The sequence below is a fragment of the Lolium rigidum genome, chromosome 7 (assembly GCF_022539505.1).
Source record: "Lolium rigidum isolate FL_2022 chromosome 7, APGP_CSIRO_Lrig_0.1, whole genome shotgun sequence".
Taxonomy (NCBI): domain Eukaryota; kingdom Viridiplantae; phylum Streptophyta; class Magnoliopsida; order Poales; family Poaceae; genus Lolium; species Lolium rigidum.
The window spans coordinates 240,134,235-240,154,373 of NC_061514.1; the positions used below are offsets into that span (position 1 = coordinate 240,134,235).

Here is a 20,139-nt window from a genome sequence, read left to right on the forward strand (position 1 = left end):
GAAGAATTAGTTCAGTCGATGAACTTTCTGTCCACATAGATGTCCAAGTTGCCACCCAAACCCCATGCAAGGCCACGAGCTAGCCCCATAACAGCGTCGCCACATGGAGGTTCGAGGCTGCCGCCTTGGCACCGAACACCATCCTGAGCCGCTGCCCCGATGACGAGGGTGCTCCCCGGCATTACCCACCATGAGGGGCTTAGGGTTGACGGAATCCTGCAGGCTAGCACGAGACATCGAATACCAAACAAATGGGGAGAGAGATTACACTACTGCAGAATAGGCCTCTAGTGACAGGCACAAAAAGCATGTTAGTGACAGGCAAAGCGCCTGTCACTAATGACTAGTCACTGGTATCAGGTTACTAGTGACTGGCAATGTGCCTGTCACTAGTGTGTGCATAGTAATGACAGGCAAAAAGAGATGTCTGTCACTAGTTGCGATGGAAGGCCGTGGCCCTGTGAGGCTTTTGTAGTGACAGGCTCATTATCCTGCATGTCATTGGTTTGAATTTTCATAATAAAAAAATAAATTATTTTTCCACGAATGTTCCGTGATAGCACAATAAGACGTTAGAAAAAATAAAATGCATTTTCCACGACTATTATAGATTGCACAATAAGATGTGTACCAATGATACATTCACATCACCCAATATGACATAACTTTTGCACAAAAGTTGCAATCTATCTCATCAAACTATTCATGTACATGCTCTCTATGAACTCAATCTCATCAAGCTCTGGAATGCATCCGCTACTATCCAAGGAAAAAACTAGGGTTCAGAGGCTTGTCTCAGCTTTGATGTCATATGTTCCATGTTCATTTGATACGGATGGTTTGTTCAATATGGTAGGAGCTGGTCGAGCATGGCCTCGCACTCCTCCCCAAGCCGGTACAGGAGGTCAATGTTGAAGAAAGGCCGGAGCAAGCACATTTTGAATGAAGGGAGACGGATAAGGGGCCCAGCTTCTCTTCTCATACTTCTTGAGAATCTTGACCAGACTCGTAATGGCAAAATGGAACATAAGCATCGTAGATAATGAAAAATAAAAGGAATTAATTGGGGCTCCGTAATAGCTTAGATAAGGTATAGCGACACATGAGCATAGGTAGTCGTAACAGTAGGAGGAATTAATTGGGGCTCCATAATATATGCAACAATGCACCTTTCTCGACAAAGTGTAGCAATGCACTTACAAACAAAGCAACCACACAAAAGTTTTGAAGATACCAAACAAGTATACACGTTTGCCTATAAATTTAGAGATGTGCATCTAATTAAGTCTACTATGCTAAAATGACATCAACTTGGTCATATGGTTCCTGCTCGGATTATTTACACAACGCCAAAGGGGTCTTGAGTAGATATAATAATGCAAACAAAGGATATGTACAGAGAAATATAACTACTCTAGGCTACTACAAGTAGAATGATTCTTACAATCATTTTCAAAAGATGTGCAGATATATTACTCAGTGAACCAACACGTATTTATATGAAGCAACAGGTCAATGAACATAATCGATCACCTTCCCAAACTTCTCCATGTGCTTGGCCTGCAGCGAGATGGCCACCGACAGGTAATATGCATCATCAGTAAAAGAAATTCAAACGCTTGTAGCATATATATAGAACCAGAAGAAAATGCCTAACCAGCAGCAGTTCAGAACAGCCACCTCCATCGACTATTGCAGTGCTAGTCAAAACTACTTATAAAAGCAAGAACTTGGCAGAAACAATTGATATCAGCCGTTAATTCTTGTGCACCGAACAGTCCGCATCGCTACAATGACAAGAACCTCAGCCTAACCACAGTAATTACAGCCCTGCCACCGCCTCCCGTCGCAGTCGCACAGCACATCCAGAATCCCCGCCGTCGCCTAGGACGACTGTCCTGGTCGCTCCCGCAGCAGGAATCGCGGCTGCTGAGTAGGTGGCTCCATGGCTGGCGTCTTAGTTTGAAGTGTCGCGCCACAAGCTCGGCAAGAGCCCTCTGAATGTTGAGAAGACAAAATGTATGCGGGAGATCCCGTGTGGTTGCTCGGTGAGTACGATGAGGTAAGTTTTCATGGAGATGGAACTATAGGTAATGTTTTTGATAGGAACTAATAAGATGAGTAAATTATCGTGGAAAGCTGGAGCAATGATTGTCGTGTGCGATGTGACAAGGAGTTTCAAGGTAAAAGCCTGTTGTGGTGTACATCGATACTCCGAAAAAAGATTTAAAATGTACATGACGCTTTAACTCATTTTTTGTGCAGACTATTGCAGTGGGCTACTAAAAATGAGCAGCAAATTTTGCATCCCATGATAGCGACATACCCCTTTTACTCGGACATGGATGAGGACATGAGGTATAAAACTAGTATCAGCATTAACACAAACTAATTACTGCATAGTTTTTGTATATTAAATAGTAGTGTGCTTGTGTAAAAAAGTTGTATACTGAAATCTGATTAAGTTGTAGTGTGCAGACTAAAATAGTATGAATGAGCTCGCAAGTACAAAACAATGAGTAGTCAGTTAATCTTAATGGTGCCCATACAGTGAATGCATTGTGTCTGAATGTGGTTCCATTGCAATCTGTAGTGTATAAATTAGTTGCATTGCTACCAGTATTGCATAATTTACAGGATAGAAGTAAACAAAAAATAAAGGCCTGCATTTATCCTCGGCATTTACTAACATAGAGAAGTGTTTGCTTACCTGAACTAGACACCAAGTTTGCCTCACTGTCACCTGTTACTGTCACCTGTTAACCACATAACAAGGATTGTTCCTTTTGTAGATTGATAGGTTTATATTCAGACGAACAAATCTACTTAGAAATTCTATGATCAGATAAGATGCTCTATTTCATGTACCTTGGCGAATTGGCTGAACTAATTAGGTGATGCATCCATATTTATTAACAATATTATTTGATGTAGCTGATGATGCAGATGAGTTAGTATCTCTGAACCCACATGCCTGACCATTTTTTTTTGGCACGATGATGCAGATGATTTGGACTATTATTAATCATGAAGAAAAAACATGCATTTCAAGCTGACCAATTATATGATTAATAAAATGCCCCATACCTCATCCGGTGATCATGCATGCTTGATCAATTGGAATTCCAAGCATGTATGGGCTCTTCTATTCTTCACTACATCTTCTCAGTAGCATCCTATGAATAGGGATAGGGACATCTGCTGGTAGTTATCTAAGATATAAATTCCAATGGGATGCAGCTAACTCCTCTTAGGTTCATTTGGAGGTGTCGTAACTAACTGTTAGCACTTTTACCTGCTAAACCCCATCTGTCAGTTACTTTAGGACCAAAATTAGCACTTTGACTTAGAAAAGATAGACATTTAAAAAAAAACTATAGAAAAGGAAACAGTTTTTGCGTTTCCTCGTGTTGTTCTGAATTCAGTGAACATGTTTAGTACGTACTAGCCCAGACCCAACTCAGTACTAGCTAGCTGATTTGGAGAATAGTTCTTTGTAGTTGTCTATGTCTCTAGCTTTATAAGCTTCATGAGACAAGAAGTTTTATACTGATTCCAACAAACACTTTTTAGAATTATAGATCTGCTTCAGTTTTTACAGGTATATCAGTATAATAATTGAAGTCTGAAACAATTGCAATTCCTCACTTTGACCATCCAAACAATATTTATCATTCAACTTCAATATCAAATATGTGTTCCGAACAGAGAAAGTTTCGCAACGGCGTCAGATACCTTCGGAGGTAGTCCGGCTTGGAGGAGCAGAGGTGCAGGCGCCGGCGTCCTCGCTTCAGGCAGAGGGGCCCTCGGATGGCGGCGTCCTCGCGTCGGGTGAACGGGCGGCGGCGCGGCGTTGGGGCTGCAGGGCGGCGTCCTAGGGTGGCGGCGCTGGGGATGCAGGGGAATGGCGCGGCGTTGGAGATGCACGGCGGCGGCGTTGGGGATGCAGGGCCGCGCGTGGCTTAGGGCGTCGATCGCGTATGGGGAGGGCGTCCACGCGTCGGGCGGCGGCGTTGGAGTGGGCTGGCGCCTGGCGGCGCGGCAGAGTTGGAGTGGGCTGGCGGCGCGGCAGCGTTGGAGGGGTTGGCGGCGCTGCGCTTCGGACAGATCGCAGGGTGGCCGGCGCGGTGTGTCGAATGGGGCGCAGGGCGACCGGCGAGGCGGCGACCGGCGCGGGGAGAAGGGCGGCTGCGGTTGGGGATTGGGAGGGCGCTCGAGGTAATGGGGTAACGGGGGTACTCGGAATTTAATTAGGTGCTATATATTCCAAATACCGACGTGACGTCGTCCTATAGATCCGGCTCTTTTTATTTTGGAAAATGATACGGAGAAGCGCCGCACGACTAGCGCTCCGTGCGACGCGAGTCGTTGTTAGGAAAAGAACATCGCGTCCTTAGGGGCTGATCGTTTCTTTATTTTACTTTTGCCCGGTGCCTTATCCTCTTCTCCACCACACACCTCTGTGTGAAACCTTCAGGAAAGCAGCAACGCCCAGCACCACGCCGGAAAAATGAAGGCACGAAGAAACCGCCACCACGGAGCACAGCCGGAGAGGCCACAGCGGCCATGCACGGCGGTGGAATGAGCCGCCGCGGCCGAGCACACCAGTGGGGAGGCACGGCCATGCACGACGGAGGAGGCCGCCGTGGCCGAGCACGCCGGGGAGGGAGCGGCCGCTGCCCTGCACGACGGGAGAGGGCGCCACCGCGGCCATGCTCGAAGAAGCGGGGAGGGTGCCGGCGCGGCCATGTACGGTAGGGGAGGCCGCGGCGGCCGAGCACAGCGGGGAGGGCGCCGCTTCCGGGAGGTTTCCGGCGTTTCTCTAGGGATGCCGGAGGGATTGATGGGCGCGGCCAACACCTTCAGCCTTCAGGCAGGGAGGGGAGCATCGGGGGAATTGTGGCCATTGTTGAGCACCGAGCGGAGGTGTCGCTCCATTAGGGATAATTACCGGATTAATTACGTCTAACTACCATGTTTTACTACAAAATTACCACATTAATTAATTAGCAGTAAATGCCTGGTTAATTAGTAGTACTTTCCCGATTAATAGCTGGAATTACCGGATTCATTAGTGGTAGTTTCCGGATTAATTTGGTATAATTGCCCTGTTTAGCAATTGCCAGATTAATTAGGGCCTAGTTGCCTAATTAATTAGAGTACTACTCGACCCTAAGTTTCTGCTATTGACGGTCATAGTGCTGAAAAAAAAAGTACAACTCGACCAGGTTATTGGGCCCAAATTGAAAATCCTACCAAGCACTACACGCACGCACCGAAGCAGGCTAGCGAGCCGCCGCACGGAAGGACTCCGCGTGCGGCGCCGCCGCCTAGTCTCGTCCTTTTATTTTTACTGCAAATGGCGATCGTCCTTCTTTTATTTGCGGCTGATTTTGGCTGGACGCGCGCGACTCCAGGACGAATACAACGCGACGATTCGCTGCAGTAAGTTTTTGCCGGACTGTTCGCGGCAGCTGGCTCACGAAGTTACAACTTACTCCGTACAATCGATTGGTTTGGCTGAACTGGTACGCCTACCGTGCGGGCGCCTGTGGCCGGCCAATGTAACAGGCTCGGGAAAGGCCGGCCCAGGAAGATGGCTCCCGGGAAATACTGGCCCATGTCTAGTGACAGGCTCTTTTATCAGCCCGTCACTAGTTAATTTTCTCTCCCGGCCGACCTACGAAACAATGACCAGTGACATCCCTTTTTATGCACCTGTCACTGCTATTTTCTACTAGTGACAGGCTTATAGGTGCCCGTCACTGACTATAGTTACTAGTGACAGGTATAACTTTGCCTGTCACTAATCACTCCGCGGCTATAAGCTTTTCTGCAGTAGTGATTTACCCAGGTTCGGGGCCCTCGATGAGGTAAAACCCTTACTTCCTGCTTGTCTGATCTTGATTATCGAATATATTGGGTTACAATGGGGCGTCCGATAGGCTGTGTTGGTTGTCTCGCCGAGAGGCAAATATTCTAGGTTTCTAGCTCTAACTTGTGGTGGGTCTACATATTGAAGTTTTGTCTCGACAGACCCTCCCCTGGCCTTTATATAGCAGGCCAGGTCCTGAGTGTCCTGTCCGGACACGACTAGGTTACAACAAGATCTATTCTAGTCTTTCCTTATACGGTGTCTTATTGCCTTGTTCGTCAAGAATCCCTCTTCGAGTAGGTCTCCTTCGCTGGAACCGGCGTATAGGCCCACCTTGGCTGTTGGGCAATCTTCATCGGCCCCTAGTTAGGCCGGAGGAGGTAGACTAATGTCGGGTACCCGAAGGGTAATGCCCACATCATTAGCCCCCGAGTGACTGTCCTAAGTAAAGCTTCGGGAAGGGACTATAATTATCTTCATTTGAATACCTTTACCATCAATTTTTTTTTGGTCTTTCTTCATTATTTTGAAGTCGAAATTGCGTGATATAGGGCGCGTCCAGCGCTCCCGACGAGAGTAGCCCCCGAGTCTAGGGACGAATGCTTGCAACTGTGCGTAGATTCAAGTTGTACTACTCGAAGATTCTGATGTTGATGCTTTCTAAATTGCCTTCATCATCCGCTATCTTTTTATATATCGGGTCTTCAAAAACTTTTGAGTGAAGTCATTTTCGTATGATAGTACATAAGGAACAAAAGTAACGAGCCCAATCTTACTCAATAAATCGATGCTAGTTTACTGACGATGGCAAAACAACGTTACTCTACTCAGGATGAAGTCCTCGGGCTCGATCTTGGATCTTCTGAAACCTTCGGGTTCGTTTTTTTTCTTCTTCAGTAGTTTTTATCGGGTGCGCGTCCAGTGCTCCCGAGGGGACTAGCCCCCGAGTCTAAGGACGGATGCTTGCAACCGTGCGTAGACTCAAGTCAAGTAGTCCAACGATGTAGATTCCTGCGGATGCTTTATAAATGAGGATGTAACGATCCGACCCGGTACGGGTTGAATCTCTGTGCATAATAGTGCTAGTCCCTGGATCAATCGCTAGCACACACAGTTTAAGATGTAATACCAAGAAACAAAGGTCTTTATTACATCGCATGATCCAATAATTACAAAGTAAACATTACAAATTGCATAGCCCGAAGCTAGCATTATATCAGAGTTTACAACGAAACATATCAGCATGGAGTCCTTCGTCTTCATGTGCCACAAGCGAGCATGTCGAGTATAGACTCGTAACCCTAACCATCGAACCTCACTCGTTCATCGGAATATCCGCAACATAAAACGTTGCAGCCACGCGAGGTCAATACATTTGGAATTGTATTGGCAAATGTCACTTTTGGTGGATATATAAATGGCGCCTAACTACGTGCTTATTTGGCAGGTGGAGTTCGGGCTCATTTGCGAAAAGCAATAGTTTCCCTATCTTTTATAAATAATTTTATTCTTTAAAAATCATCGTCTAGGAACATATTAGCATAACCCATGCCGTCGCAAGACAGTTAGCTTCATATGCTCCTAAACATCTACGGACATGCTAGCATAGGCCCATGTAAACACAAGACAACCTAGCTTTGCATGCTCCTAAACCCATTGTTTGTCCCATCAAGTTTTATTATGAAATTGGAATGATGAGATCCTCCAAACAGTTCCAGACTCTAATTGCTCATAATGTCCATAACCGGGGACACGGCTAAGTACTTAGATTTGACACTCTCGAGAGGATGTACACTTTGCCCACATGACCTAGCCAGCCCCTTTTACCATGATGCTCAATTTGCTCAAATGGTCGGGTGAAAGCTAAGACGAGACCTTTGGGAAATAGAACCATGAACCACGCTTCGGATCATACCCAACCTACAATTCACTACCTGCCGATACACGACCGGCCATGGTCCTATAACTTAATTAGTCAAGACAGAGCCCATATGACATGTGGTTGTACTCGGAAGCTACTAAAACAGAAACCTGTCAAATCTCTTTGTTTCCGGGTGGCCAACCACAAGTGTGATACACGCGACCGCCATAGACATGGCTCCGGTGTAACCACTCAACATAAACCAAGCAAACCACTTCCACCCGGATGATTCATTATCTTAGGTTGTTTTATTACATCAAAACAATATTTCCAACGAAACAAATCACATCGTGATTCCCAATCCACGCATCTAAAATAGCAGGGCTAAGCATTCTACAATACGATGGCGACAAGAATTATGTCATGAAACATATGGCTATCCTAGATAGGTTTTTGCATAGCAATATATATTTAAAAACAAGTCCTACACATACATAGCTACTGAAAATAACTACCAAGTGCATAGAGAAATAATAGGACAGAACGGTGTGTGACACTTGCCTTCGTTGTTGTTCAGACAATCGTTGCAGTCGCACTCGTTGCACTCCGTACAATCTATACGATAAAAAAATACACCAAACATGAACAGACAATCAAGAACCAAATAACACACAACAATCACAAACAAGATAATTTAGTATTATCATTCCATTTATTATTTTTCATGTTCGTCTCTTGGTTCGATATGCAAAAGAAATCAATCATATGTAGTTTAAGATCCACAAGGTATGTATTCATGAATTAGAAATTTAAGTTCAATGTACACAATTTGAATTGTGTGAACATAGAATGAGTGGGTCCAATGGATATTGATGAGTAATATAAGGGCATTAGAATATGAATGGATCAAACATGATCTTTGGACTTTGTGATATGGCTTATAGAAGGATATTACTTTAGAGATGAAACAATGTAAAGTGAATGTATTCAACTAAACTAAACATAAATTCTACTGGATAGAGAGTTTTAATATGATTCATTTGCATAAGGAATCAATTTAAAATAATTTATAGAATTTAAGTTATGTCGAAACTACTCAAGTCCTCATATTTAGACTTGAATACTTGCAAATAGTTTTATAAGTTTTATGCACTGATGTTAATGGACAGGGGACATCAATAAGTTCCATTTGCAAGAGGAATCATTTGATTTAAATTTATAGAATTTGAACCAGGCAAAATACTCAAACTTACATATTTAAATTTGAATGTTCGGAAACAATTCAAAAGTCAAATTTTATTGCACCACTGTGTTCTCCTCATTTTTGTGAGTTCAACGACATATTATTTGTTAGAATCCGAGTTTCCAAACATTAGTTATGGATTTTACAAGATTAAACATATCGTGGTTAAATTTTAATGTTGTACAAAAAGTTGTTCGGAAAAGTTTATCGGATGGAAAAACTCTCTACAGGAAAGTTGTAGATAATTTAATTATAAACTCAACGCAAGAAGAATCATTGAGAACCGATCTCTAAATTGAGAGATATGAAATATACAAGTTTTATTATGTGGATGAGCTAGCACCAACCACACCGATCGATCGATTCCTGTTGACGTGGTGGTTCACTTAATTTGGCTGTGGACCGTCAGATTCAGATCCAATGGTCTAAGATGGATTTGACTTTTATCTAATCTATAATAAACTGTACACAGGTTGCCATTACCGGTGGTGTTAGTGAGGATGACAGACGGAGCTGCTGGGAATGTCTTCGCCGATGCTGCCCCTGTGGTTCTTGGGCTCGGCGAAGCGGACAACGGCGTGCGGGCGTTCTTTTTCGATCGTGTTGGCGTCATCTCCGTAACGACGGTGGTTGACTGACCGAGCTCAGCTACGATGAAACTCCGGCGACGGATGCGGCTCGTGCCGGTGCTCTCCGCGAGATGGTAAATAATCAAAACGACGATGTGAATTTAGGGGAAAAGGTCAGACGAACAAGGAAGGGCTTGGGGCGACGAGGTGCGGTAGGAGATGGCGGTCACAACAGCTGTCTTCGCGTCCTCTTTCTCCTTCCCGAGCGGCTGCTGCGTGTGGATGGAGCAGCTCGGGTGGTGATGAACTCCGGCGACGTTTTCCTGGCGTTGTGCTCTTCGAAGCTCAGCGACGGCGGCGGCGGCGCGAACTCCGGCGAGAAATTTCGGCAGCCTGGCGGCACCAAAATTAGGGTTTCGAAGGGGCAAAATACCGAGGAGATTGTGAGGTATTTATAGGAATTTTATTTCGTGCGAAACGGATCAAAGTCGAACGAGAACCGGAGATTTTCGTGGTCAGTTTTGGAGACGAACTCGTACAGTTCGTGGCCTCTGCTGGAGCTAGGGGACGACCTGGCACGTGGGGTCCAGCGAAAAAGAAAAAGAAACGTGAGGCGTGCGGTGCTGGCAGCTGCGCGGCTTGGGTCGCTCGCGCTCGTGCATGTGCGCGCATGCTAGCTGGCTGGAGCAAGGCTTGGCTTGTCTTGGCCTGGCCGGCCGAGTTTAATCTTTTCTTCTTCTCCTTTCTATCTTTTGTACAAATTGATTTAGTCAACACAATTAACTTAAATAAACTTTGTAGAACTTTTAATCTGCCACGTATGATTTTGGGACAGTAAGAATTACTCCTTTAGTTCAAAATACAAACACAAGTACACACTTGTCGTATAGGCTATTTAGAAAAACAAGAAACATAATTTGTATTTTACGAAATCAAACAATTAAAATATTTCCCGAAACTGAAACCTTCCGCAAGTTTTATTTGAACATGGATTTTGATTTGAAGTCAAAACGACTCAAATAATTTTATAAAACTAATATTGGTTAGAACCAAATTACAAAAATAATTATTATGCATATAACACTTTATATGGTTACTTGGGCATTGATATTTCAAAATAAGGTTTGGGCCTTTTGTATTAACTAAAATCTATATGATTTCAAAACCATAAATAGAAATAGTTTTGGTTTGAATATACTTTGGAAATAAAATTTGTGAAAACTTATTTTGGGAAGGGCTTTTAAATAAAACTCAAAAGTTTTAATTCCTTGTGAAATTTCAACAAAGACAAACAATTCAATCAACTAAATTTATTTATTTTTACATTCCAAAATTTGAAAATTTTGGGATGTTACAGACTACCACCCTTAAAAGGAATCTCGTCCTCGAGATTCGAGAAAGGCTAGAAAGAAAGATGGGTTTGCAATATGTTGGGGTGGGCTACCACCCTTAAAGGAAACTTTTGTAGGACTTGGCACATCCTTGGATATGACTTGACACCAGGTCATCTTTGGTAGACATCTATGGCTTCTAAGTTAATATCTAATAGGTTGTTGTTTATTCACACATAGTGAACAACATATATTTTCAACATGACTTGAGTAGGCTTTTCCTCATGGTTAGGCTTCTAATCTAAATGGTTGGTTGTTGTACTACTTCTGACACTAACGGGTCACTCTTTGAGTCAATCAGAAGACCAAGATGAGAGGACTTCACGACATCCTGCACCTCCTACTTGTTAGTGTCATCGACGGTCTTCCACTATCTTCATCTTGTAGTTGGATGTTCATTCTCATTGTAGTCCTATGCTTGGCAGCACTTGCCTACTATAAGGATATAATATTTCTCCACCCTAAGGTTTAGGCTTATCATCGACATCTCTTTTGTAGGTATGTCTCTCTAGATTCGTAAAGTCAATAGTACGAAAGCGAATAATAAGAGTAGTAGGAATGGTGATCAATCCATCCTGCACCCAGATCATTACTCCGTATTTGATTTATTGAATCTCGTATTCTAACACTTGGTCAACCTCACAAGTTTGATAAAAATTTCCATGGAGAATTGAATCAATGTTTCAGTTCCCATTTAGTGAATAGTTTTGAAAACATTTCTATCGATCCTTAACTAGGGTTTTGCGTATCTCGCACTCTTCGGTTCTTCGTCTTGATAGGAACATGAAGGTTGGTTTCACTACTATTGTTTTCATGGAGAGTTAGCGAGAAAACATTCTATGGGTTGGGTATAGATGAGAATAGATGGAAAAGATCTAAAGAGAATCCCTACCCTCATAATAGCAGATCAAGACAATTCATCTGACAAACAAAATCTACAAAGCATTCATCACATCAAGCAAACTAGTTCAAACAAAAACAAAATCTAGTATGGTCATACCACAAGTTAGTATGATCATAACGTTATTGATATATCGTTGGTCTTATAAGCTAAAATTATTGGTGGTCTATTCTATTTCTGCCTCCAATGCTTCAACTTCTTCTATTGTTATGATGTATTTGTGGGGTTGTCAAATATGCATCGAAGTCTTCTCCAAGTTCTTAGTTGGCCTTCCTTGAAGTCGCATCATATATGTTGAGTCGAATAATAACATATGAAGCATTGTTCATCACACTTAAGAGACATGGTCATCATCAGTCCTTCCTTGATAGATTTCAAGATTTGGGCCATCTAAGGTAAGAGGAAATACTTTTGAAGGTGAAGTAGATGAGAGTACAAGAAGTTCAAAATGCAAGATCGTTTTAATAAAACTGGATTAGATAGATTTTTCATCCTAGGGTCTTCCTATTTCTAATCCAAACCTAGGGTCACGAACCTACAGTGAACACAATGCTCTGATACCATCTGTAACGATCCGACCCGGTACGGGTTGAATCTCTGTGCATAATAGTGCTAGTCCCTGGATCAATCGCTAGCACACACAGTTTAAGATGTAATACCAAGAAACAAAGGTCTTTATTACATCGCATGATCCAGTAATTACAAAGTAAACATTACAAATTGCATAGCCCGAAGCTAGCATTATATCAGATTTACAACAAAACATATCAGCATGGAGTCCTTCGTCTTCATGTGCCACATGCGAGCATGTCGAGTATAGACTCGTAACCCTAACCATTGAACCTCACTCGTTCATCGGAATATCTGCAACATAAAACGTTGCAGCCACGCAGGGTCAATACATTTGGAATTGTATTGGCAAATGTCACTTTTGGTGGATATATAAATGGCGCCTAACTACGTGCTTATTTGGCAGGTGGAGTTCAGGCTCATTTGCGAAAAGCAATAGTTTCCCTATCTTTTATAAATAATTTTATTCTTTAAAAATCATCGTCTAGGAACATATTAGCATAACCCATGCCGTCGCAAGACAGTTAGCTTCATATGCTCCTAAACATCTACGGACATGCTAGCATAGGCCCATGTAAACACAAGACAACCTAGCTTTGCATGCTCCTAAACCCATTGTTTGTCCCATCAAGTTTTATTATGAAATTGGAATGATGAGATCCTCCAAACAGTTCCAGACTCTAATTGCTCATAATGTCCATAACCGGGGACACGGCTAAGTACATAGATTTGACACTCTCGAGAGGATGTACACTTTGCCCACATGACCTAGCCAGCCCCTTTTACCATGATGCTCAATTTGCTCAAATGGTTGGGTGAAAGCTAAGACGAGACCTTTGGGAAATAGAACCATGAACCACGCTTCGGATCATACCCAACCTACAATTCACTACCTGCTGATACACGACTGGCCATGGTCCTATAACTTAATTAGTCAAGACAGAGCCCATATGACATGTGGTTGTACTCGGAAGCTACTAAAACGAAACCCGTCAAATCTCTTTGTTTCGGGTGGCCAACCACAAGTGTGATACACGCGACCGCCATAGACATGGCTCCGGTGTAACCACTCAACATAAACCAAGCAAACCACTTCCACCCGGATGATTCATTATCTTAGGTTGTTTTATTACATCAAAACAATATTTCCAACGAAACAAATCACATCGTGATTCCCAATCCACGCATCTAAAATAGCGGGGCTAAGCATTCTACAATACGATGGCGACAAGAATTATGTCATGAAACATATGGCTATCCTAGATAGGTTTTTGCATAGCAATATATATTTAAAAACAAGTCCTACACATACATAGCTACTGAAAATAACTACCAAGTGCATAGAGAAATAATAGGACAGAACGGTGTGTGACACTTGCCTTCGTTGTTGTTCAGACAATCGTTGCAGTCGCACTCGTTGCACTCCGTACAATCTATACGATAAAAAAAATACACCAAACATGAACAGACAATCAAGAACCAAATAACACACAACAATCACAAACAAGATAATTTAGTATTATCATTCCATTTATTATTTTTCATGTTCGTCTCTTGGTTCGATATGCAAAAGAAATCAATCATATGTAGTTTAAGATCCACAAGGTATGTATTCATGAATTAGAAATTTAAGTTCAATGTACACAATTTGAATTGTGTGAACATAGAATGAGTGGGTCCAATGGATATTGATGAGTAATATAAGGGCATTAGAATATGAATGGATCAAACATGATCTTTGGACTTTGTGATATGGCTTATAGAAGGATATTACTTTAGAGATGAAACAATGTAAAGTGAATGTACTCAACTAAACTAAACATAAATTCTACTGGATAGAGAGTTTTAATATGATTCATTTGCATAAGGAATCAATTTAAAATAATTTATAGAATTTAAGTTATGTCGAAACTACTCAAGTCCTCATATTTAGACTTGAATACTTGCAAATAGTTTTATAAGTTTTATGCACTGATGTTAATGGACAGGGGACATCAATAAGTTCCATTTGCAAGAGGAATCATTTGATTTAAATTTAAAGAATTTGAACCATGCAGAAAATACTCAAACTTACATATTTAAATTTGAATGTTCGGAAACAATTTAAAAGTCAAATTTTATTGCACCACTGTGTTCTCCTCATTTTTGTGAGTTCAACGACATATTATTTGTTAGAATCCGAGTTTCCAAACATTAGTTATGGATTTTACAAGATTAAACATATCGTGGTTAAATTTTAATGTTGTACAAAAAGTTGTTCGGAAAAGTTTATCGGATGGAAAAACTCTCTACAGGAAAGTTGTAGATAATTTAATTATAAACTCAACGCAAGAAGAATCATTGAGAACCGATCTCTAAATTGAGAGATATGAAATATACAAGTTTTATTATGTGGATGAGCTAGCACCAACCACACCGATCGATCGATTCCTGTTGACGTGGTGGTTCACTTAATTTGGCTGTGGACCGTCAGATTCAGATCCAATGGTCTAAGATGGATTTGACTTTTATCTAATCTATAATAAACTGTACACAGGTTGCCATTACCGGTGGTGTTAGTGAGGATGACAGACGGAGCTGCTGGGAATGTCTTCGCCGATGCTGCCCCTGTGGTTCTTGGGCTCGGCGAAGCGGACAACGGCGTGCGGGCGTTCTTTTTCGATCGTGTTGGCGTCATCTCCGTAACGACGGTGGTTGACTGACCGAGCTCAGCTCCGATGAAACTCCGGCGACGGATGCGGCTCGTGCCGGTGCTCTCCGCGAGATGGTAAATAATCAAAACGACGATGTGAATTTAGGGGAAAAGGTCAGACGAACAAGGAAGGGCTTGGGGCGACGAGGTGCGGTAGGAGATGGCGGTCACAGCAGCTGTCTTCGCGTCCTCTTTCTCCTCCCCGAGCGGCTGCTGCGTGTGGATGGAGCAGCTCAGGTGGTGATGAACTCCGGCGACGTTTTCCTGGCGTTGTGCTCTTCGAAGCTCAGCGACGGCGGCGGCGGCGCGAACTCCGGCGAGAAATTTCGGCAGCCTGGCGGCACCAAAATTAGGGTTTCGAAGGGGCAAAATACCGAGGAGATTGTGAGGTATTTATAGGAATTTTATTTCATGCGAAACGGATCAAAGTCGAACGAGAACCGGAGATTTTCGTGGTCAGTTTTGGAGACGAACTCGTACAGTTCGTGGCCTCTGCTGGAGCTAGGGGACGACCTGGCACGTGGGGTCCAGCGAAAAAGAAAAAGAAACGTGAGGCGTGCGGTGCTGGCAGCTGCGCGGCTTGGGTCGCTCGCGCTCGTGCATGTGCGCGCATGCTAGCTGGCTGGAGCAAGGCTTGGCTTGTCTTGGCCTGGCCGGCCGAGTTTAATCTTTTCTTCTTCTTCTTTCTATCTTTTGTACAAATTGATTTAGTCAACACAATTAACTTAAATAAACTTTGTAGAACTTTTAATCTGCCACGTATGATTTTGGGACAGTAAGAATTACTCCTTTAGTTCAAAATACAAACACAAGTACACACTTGTCGTATAGGCTATTTAGAAAAACAAGAAACATAATTTGTATTTTACGAAATCAAACAATTAAAATATTTCCCGAAACTGAAACCTTCCGCAAGTTTTATTTGAACATGGACTATGATTTGAAGTCAAAACGACTCAAATAATTTTATAAAACTAATATTGGTTAGAACCAAATTACAAAAATAATTATTATGCATATAACACTTTATATGGTTACTTGGGCATTGATATTTTAAAATAAGGTTTGGGCCTTTTGTATTAACTAAAATCTATATGATTTCAAAACCATAAATAGAAATAGTTTTGGTTTGAATATACTTTGGAAATAAAATTTGTGAAAACTTATTTTGGGAAGGGCTTTTAAATAAAACTCAAAAGTTTTAATTCCTTGTGAAATTTCAACAAAGACAAACAATTCAATCAACTAAATTTATTTGTTTTTACATTCCAAAATTTGAAAATTTTGGGATGTTACAGAGGAGCTGATAACCCAGAAGTATAGGGGATCGCAACAGTCTTCGCGGGAAGTAAAACCCAATTTATTGATTCGACACAAGGGGAGACAAAGAATACTTGTAAGCCTTAACAGCGGAGTTGTCAATTCAGCTGCACCTGGAAACAGACTTGCTCGCAAGAGTTTATCGAGTAGTAACAGTTTTATAGCAAGTAGCGATAGTGAAATAACGAAGCGTAGTAACAAAGACAACAATAGTGATTATAGTAAACAAGCAGGATTAAAATACCGTAGGCACAGGGATGGATGACGGGCGTTGCATGGATGAGAGAAACTCATGTAACAATCAAGGCAGGGCATTTGCGGATAATAATAAAACGGTATCCAAGTACTAATCAATCAATAGGCATGTGTTCCATATTTAGTCGTACGTGCTCGCAATGAGAAACTTGCACAACATCTTTTGTCCTACCAGCCGGTGGCAGCCGGGCCTCTAGGGAATCTACTCGGAAATTAAGGTACTCCTTTTAATAGAGCACCGGAGCAAAGCATTAACACTCCGTGAACACATGTGATCCTCATAACACCGCCTTCCCCTTCGGTTGTCCCAATTTCGTCACTTTGGGGCCTCGGGTTCCGGACAACAATATGTGTATACAACTTGCAGGTAAGATCATAAAGCAATGAATATCATCATGAATTGATAACATGTTCAGATCTGAGATCATGTCACTCGGGCCCTAGTGACAAGCATTAAGCATAACAAGTTGCAACAATATCATAAAAGTACCAATTACGGACACTAGGCACTATGCCCTAACAATCTTATGCTATTACATGACCAATCTCATCCAATCCCTACCATCCCCTTCAGCCTACAGCGGGGGAATTACTCACACATGGATGGGGGAAACATGGCTGGTCGATGGAGAGGCGTCGATGATGATGATGGCGACGATCTCCTCCAATTCCCCGTCCCGGCGGAGTGCCAGAACGGAGTTTCTGGTCCCGAGACGGAGTTTCGCGATGGTGGCGGCGTACTGGATGGTTTCTGGCGATTTCTTCTAACCCCCGTGCGTTTTTAGGTCGAAGGCGTTAAGTAGTCCGAAGGAGGGCATCGGAGGCCGGCCGAGGAGGCCACACGCTAGGGCCGCGCGCCCCCCTCCTGGGCCGCGCCGGCCTAGTGTGTGGGGGCCTCGGGCCTCCACCTGGCTTGCCCTTCTGGCTCCGTCAATCTTTTGGACAAATAAGACCTTTGGCATAAATTCCGAGGATTTTCCTGAAAGTTGGATTTCTGCACAAAAACGAGACACCAGAGCAATTCTGCTGAAAACATCGTTAGTCCGTGTTAGTTGCATCCAAAATACACAAATTAGAGGTAAAACAATAGCAAAAGTGTTCGGGAAAGTAGATACGTTTTGGGCGTATCAACTCCCCCCAAGCTTACCTTATTGCTTGTCCTCAAGCAATTCAGTTAACAACTGAGTGCGATAAAAGAACTTTCACGAACACATTTGTTCATATGATGTAAATATTCTCATGATATGGCAAGTGCTTAAGCAATTCATAATAAGATACATGCAAATAAAATCATCTAACGGCTATGTCAATCATGGAAAAAGTACCAACAAATTAACAATAAGCATCATGAATCATGTCTATCAGCAGGATTGAAATGTTCATAGAAGGATATGATAAAGTGGTATCTCGCTTGCCCGTATTTGTACAGCAAAACATAAATGCTCGGACACCTTTGAAGTTCATGGAAAGGTTGGAAATAGAGATTATCAAAGATAAAAGCATCAAAGTTATACCACAGTTAATCACATTTTGGGACAAGCATATTATACTAAGAATGACAGTTGTGCTCTTAAGAAAGTGCTCAAAGGAAGGATGGAGACTCAATGTAAAAGTGAAAGATTGACCCTTCGCAGAGGGAAGCAGGGATTAACATGTACTAGAGCTTTTCATTTGTAAAACAGGAGTAAAATTATTTTGAGTGGTGTTTGTTGTTGTCAACGAATGATAGTGGGCACTCTAACTACCTCGTCAACCAGACTTTCAAGAGCGGCTCCCATGAAGTACGTTATCTCTACCAGCAAGGTAAATCATCCCCCTTCTCTTTTGTTTACACACGTACTTTAGTTTTATTATGGATGACACTCCCCCAACCTTTGCTTACACAAGCCATGGCTAACCGAATCCTCGGGTGCCTTCCAACAATCTCATACCATGGAGGAGTGTCTATTTGCAATTTAAGTTGCTTACTGATAAATCAGGGCAAAACATGTGAAGAGAATTATTAATGAAAGTTGATTAATTGGGGCTGGGAACCCCGTTTCTAGCTCTTTTTGCAAAATTATTGCATAAGCGGATGTGCCACTAGTCCATTATGAAAGTCTCTCAGGAGTAAATGACAAGATTGAAAGATAAACACCACATACTTCCTGTAACATCCCAAAAATTCAAAACAAAACAAATGAATTTCCCTAGTTCCAAATTTGAGAACCAACAAAAACTTTTATTAAAATAAGTTTGATACATAGTGATCTTGCTTAATTCTTGTGCTATTGCCATGATTGCTTGTTAAAGTATTTTGAAGTGAGCTTAAACCCTAAACCTCACCCCTCTTTTCACCATCCTAGTTAAAATAAAATAAAAAGGAATTAAATAAGAAAAAGGCATATGTGCCTATGGCTATATTTATAAATCTTTACCCTAAGCTCCTCTACTTTGTTTAGAGGTTTGGAAAACCATCATACACCTTACCTAGTACTTATTAAACCAAATCCAAGTTGAATCCAAAGAAAATAAAAGAAACTAAAAATGGCATAGAGGCATATGAGAGAAAAATGCAAATTTATGAATTTGGGAATCTTGACCCTAAGACTTGTTGTGAATGGTGGGATCACTCCTATATACCATTTCAACACTCAACAACACCATTTGGGTCAAGCCAAGTCAAATTAAAACTCCAATGCAACATATGCATAGAGGCATATGTGACACATAGCCATAATACCCAATTATTGTTCTATGACTTTAAACCTTGACCAAATGATGTGAAACCATCTCCAAACCTAATATAACACTAAATTGACCCTAACCCGTGCCCAAGTAAAGCAAGGGGAACAATTTACAAAAATAATGAAATTTGACACATCACCTCTTATGTGTTAAGGCCAATTTTGCAAATTTTCACCAAAGGCCACCATTGCTTGATCTATTGCTTGGAGAATACTTATATGTGATAAACAAACACAAATGCATCAAAGAAACCCAATTTGAATCAAAAATGAATTCAAACTCAACCTACATATGATAATGGTCATATGGCCATTTTATAAAATGTTCCTCACTTTACCCCTCTGGTTTTGACTTTTCTTAAACTAAACTTGACCAAATCTTGCCATGTCATCCAAGACCATGTCAAGGTGAACAACTTTTATGTTGACCACCAGTGCTGACTTTGACCAGGTTGACCAGAATGGATTTGACAAGTGGGGACTTTGAAACTATGAGAAGATCATACCAATTTTGAAATCTTGCAAATCTTCATCAAAATGAACACCACCACCACCATTCTATCACATTCATGATATAATTGAGACTCACCAAAAAGATTTCCAAAATTCCACAAAAAAACTTCATGCGGCCATTGTGTCGAACACATGGCAGGCACAAATCTGGTATTGCAATACCCCTCTTTGTCCACTGGTTTTTAGTCTCCACCACTTTAACTTTGTGATCATCAACCTTCAT

General features: G+C 42.0%; 1 long non-coding RNA gene across 1 annotated transcript; it reads right to left on the reverse strand.

Annotated features, from left to right (window-relative positions):
- Positions 1-13,796: 13,796 nt before the first annotated feature.
- Positions 13,797-15,497, reverse strand: LOC124670083. Its single transcript, XR_006992408.1, has 3 exons — positions 15,228-15,497; positions 14,958-15,165; positions 13,797-13,843 (listed from the first exon to the last, which is right to left on the reverse strand). It is a non-coding gene; the product is annotated as an uncharacterized LOC124670083 (long non-coding RNA).
- Between the last annotated feature and the right edge of the window lie 4,642 nt (positions 15,498-20,139).